Source organism: Priapulus caudatus, unplaced genomic scaffold (genome assembly GCF_000485595.1).
Source record: "Priapulus caudatus unplaced genomic scaffold, Priapulus_caudatus-5.0.1 Scaffold1317, whole genome shotgun sequence".
Taxonomy (NCBI): domain Eukaryota; kingdom Metazoa; phylum Priapulida; class Priapulimorpha; order Priapulimorphida; family Priapulidae; genus Priapulus; species Priapulus caudatus.
Window position 1 is genome coordinate 32,646 of NW_014578378.1, and position 4,417 is coordinate 37,062.

Below are 4,417 nucleotides of genomic sequence, written 5' to 3' on the forward strand. Positions count from 1 at the left end.
GAGAGAGAGAGAGAGAGAGAGAAAGAGAGAGACCAATAGCGAGAGAGAGAGTGAGTGACAGGGAGAGAGCAGTTTGATGGGCTGTCATTATGTCGCTCGTCGTGCGCATTACAGTCGCGCTACAGTCGCGTTACGGAGTCAACAAACAACTGCACATCGCTAACGTGGGTAACGACCACTGATCTCTATTATACTAACTATAGTATAATTATATATTCTATATTCTATATATTATTATATTCTATAAGTATATTAGAATATTAGTATATAGTAAAAGAATAAAGTAATAGTATAAAGTAATAGAATAGTAGTATATTAGTATATTAGAGATCAGTGGTAACGACGCGAATTTATCGTCTGCTAGTCGATCGCAGCGACACCTGGAGCTACGCGTGGGATTGCGCGTTACACCTGTCGCTTTTGCAGGAAATAATCGGGTCAGGTGATTGATTGATTGATTGATTAATTAATTGTTTGATCTATCAATCGATCGATGACGATGCAGTATTGATTTAATCAAGAGTAGATAATAACATGTGTTATTATCTACTCTTGATTTCATTAATCGCGGGTGCTAGCGTTACTATAGTTGTGTGTCATTAATCATTATACAGCTTTATATTTTATCAAAATTAAAGTTAGCTTTGACGCGATGCTTACGCGGCATTTTTCATTAAGCAAATGATTAATGCCATTAAATGGAGTAAATATTCGCATTTGAAGGCGTACTATCGAGAGAAAATGTATAATCTCCCATATACGAGATTTAATTTACTATATATACGCTGGATGCATTTCATTCCCGTACTGCGTGTTGTAATGGATGTTGAAGAGATTGCGTCCAATTGTCAAATTATGTAGAAAAGGATTGATAACGTACGTGAGCACGCAGTGGCACGTAATTATGATATTAATATTCCTGAATTTACATATAATTATCTCAGCCCGTCTTATTAAAATAAGATCTGGGATGAATTGAAAATCTGTCCAGCGATCTGCGATGTGGTCGATAGTGACGCGAATGGCAAACATTTCATTAATCAGCATATAATTATCTTTCACTCTCTCTCTCTCTCTCTCTCTCTCTCTCTCTCTCTCTCTGTGCTCTCAATCTCGTCTCCTCTCTCTGTCTTCGCGCCGCTGCTTGCGTCTTTCTCATCTTTTTTCTCCGTCTCTCTCTCTCCTCTCTCTTCGTCTCTGCCTCCTCTCTCTCTCTCTGTCTCTCTTTCGCGCGCTCTCATCTCTCTCCGCTCTATGATTTTTCTCGTGTCGTTCTGTTTTCTGTCTGGTCTTGTTAGTGTATTTGAAATGTGCAGCAGGCGAAATGCCAGTCGAGTCTTTTGCATTAGGCGTAATTAAAACATCGCATCATGTTCTTCTCTCATTGTCGGACTCCCGCATCACTCTGGTCTTCACAAAGGGGCTTCATGTGCACTCTACACGTTACACGTAGAGTGTTGACGCACCCTGGCCCAACCCTGAACCGCGCTTATAGAGGTTTTCTATACCGCTTCGCAATTTCCGTTCGTCGATACGCGTGTGTTGTGTCGATTCTATTGATAGGGCACTTATCGCGAGTCGAAGCTGTGGTAATGGTTTGCTGCTGCGTATTAACTGAACTGGGCGGTGGTGCTTGTTGCTGGCTGTGTGCTTCTGCTGCTGTTGTGTGTTTGTTGTTGGTTGTTTGTTGCTGCTGGCTGCTTCTGCTTGTTGTTTTTGTTGTGCGCGCTGCGGTTTGTTGTTGTTTTGTTGCTATTGCTGCTGCTGTCCACTTGACTTTGCCACTACGCTATGCTGCTTTTGCTGCTATATCTGTTGTTATACTATTGGCTGCTATAACTGTTTTTACTACTATTCGGCTGCTGCTGCTGGCTAACTATAGCTGGTGTTAGCTACTATTGCTGCTATACTGTTGTTACTTACTATTGCTGGGCTGCTGCTGCTACGTATAGCTGTTGTTTACTGACCTATGCTGCTTGCTGCTGCTACTACTATCGCTATTATTGCTACTGCTTAACCGTCTCTAATCAATAGGATGTCATATATAAAGTGTGTTAGTCTCGGACGTCTTGTCACGGCTGATGCGTGCGTGGGTCACCGTAGCACGTGAGTATAACGGCTGAGCGCGTGAGCGCTGCTGCAGGGGAGTGTTGCGGTAGGGAGAGTCGCGGTAGCTAGGGGACCGTGTCCCCTCCCTAGTGTCTACTGGACAAGATGTTTCGTACATGCCTCGTAGACTTCACCAGCCGCAGGCGCTGGCGGTTGCACGGCTTCGTCGCGCTTCACAGCGAGCGGGCGCCATCTATGTGTTCATGGCGTCTTTCTGATGGAGTTTGTTTAGTTTCCTTCGATATGCGGCGCCCGAGTAATTTGTCCGGTAATTTCTGCAAACGGGGTTTTATGTTGCGCGGATGCATAAACTGTCGTTCGATAATAGATAATTAAAATATAATATATAGGGAATTCTTGATTAAATCTACTTCTGATAACATAAAGTGATGTACTGCTGATGTGAATTGATTAAGAACGACAGTAACGAAGAATGAGGAACGGGAGATCTTAACGTGGCACTTGCATGCGAGAGATCAGAGAGATAAAGTGCGCTGGTGTGTGGTGTGTGTGGTGTGTGTGTGTGTGTGTGTGTGGTGTGTGTGTGTGTGTGTGTGTGTGTGGGATGGGTGTGGGGTGTGTGTGTGTGTGTTGTGTGTGTGTGTGTGTGTGTGTGTGTGTGTGTGTGTGGGTGGTGTGTGTGGTGTGTGCTGCGTGCGTATGTGTGGGTGTGGTGTGTGTGTGTGTGTATGTGTGAGAGAGAGAGAGAGAGAGAGAGAGAGAGAGATTGAGAGGGGTGGATGAGGGGAGTGACAGAGAGATGCGAGGAGAAAAAAGAAGAGAGAAAATAGTGGGAGTCGCGCCGAGAATGACGAGTAGGAGAGAGAGAGAGAGTAGAGAGAGATGGAAAGCGTATGAAGAGAAAGAGAGAGAGAGGAGAGAGAGCGAGAAATAGACAAAGGAAGAGAGAGTAGAGATGAGTAGTAGAGATAAGCGCGAAATAAAGAAAGAGAGAGAGAGAGAGAGGAGCGTCGCGTCGTATATGGCGCCTGCAGCACACTATTGTGTCTGCGCGTCCACGGCGGTCTGATCGTATAGATAGCTTATTCTTTTCAGTCAACCCCCGCCCAGTCTTCCCCTACCGACTACTTGACGTAAAGTTCAAGCTCGTAAGCCGTGTAACGGTAAGACAAGATCATTAAACCCATGCACTTGTATCCGTCTACGTCATATTATAGATCAAGCGTACACGTGGATCACGAACAAAATATTAGATGATAGATATACAATTCGATATTAGGATGCGGGGAAAACGCGGTGGCGATGCATAACCAGTGTTCTAGGCAAACAGCGTTTTTTCCCCTAGTTCCCAGTTATATACAATCGCAAGCCTTGATTGTCGACTCTACTTAATTGAAGTAGGAGCGGTTAATGTAAACGGTAATTAACCTAACGTTAAATAAATAAATAAATATATATATATATATATACACGGCGAGCAGTCAAGCAGTCAGGTTTACGACCCCAATCCGCGTTATTGGATGTACCGACCAGACATTTCATTGTCAACCATCGGACACCCTGCTTGGTAACATATTGTGTTACAGCTGTGTGTGTGTGTGTTCATGTGGTGTGTGCAGTGTGTGTTGTGTGTGTGTGTGTGTGGTGTGTTTGTGTGTGTGTGTGGTGTGGGTGTGGGTGTGTGTGTGGTGTGTGTGTGTGTGGTGTGTGTGTGCGGGGGTGTGTGGGTGTATATGCGGCCCGCGTGTGTGGGTGCATCGTGTGCGTGTGTGTGTAGCGCGCGTGTGTGTGTTCTGGGGTAAATGACCACGATGGACATGCGGGCCGCGTTCAGACGACAGAAAAAGACGCTAATTTAGGGCAAACAACCCTTATTCGGGCAGCCAAGCAGGCAGGCGATAAAAAAAACAGTCGCGCTTAGCGGCCAGTGGCAGGTAGACAAATTAGCAGTTATATTTTTAAATAGGCAGCTAGAAAAGGTCAGGGATAACTACTCATGCGCATGCAATCAGTTAACTACACGTACAGCGGACGCTGCCTGAGCAACTATAATAGTGTGGCCAGAACAAAACACGCGCACGAACATACGTAGGAGTGGTAATAGTAGTCAAGAATAACATGCATTTAGCGGTAGGATTCTAGTTAAATGTATACTTTTTGCATTCAACTGCGGTTATTGGCATGTATTACGGGTATTTAGAGTTAAATATGTGTATAGATATATATATATAATATAATAAATATATATATGTATATATATATATCGAGTATTTAATTTTTAAAAATGTCGGTTTCTCGTTCCAGATTCGCAGACTCCTCTGACGTCATACGAAAGCAGACGAACGAC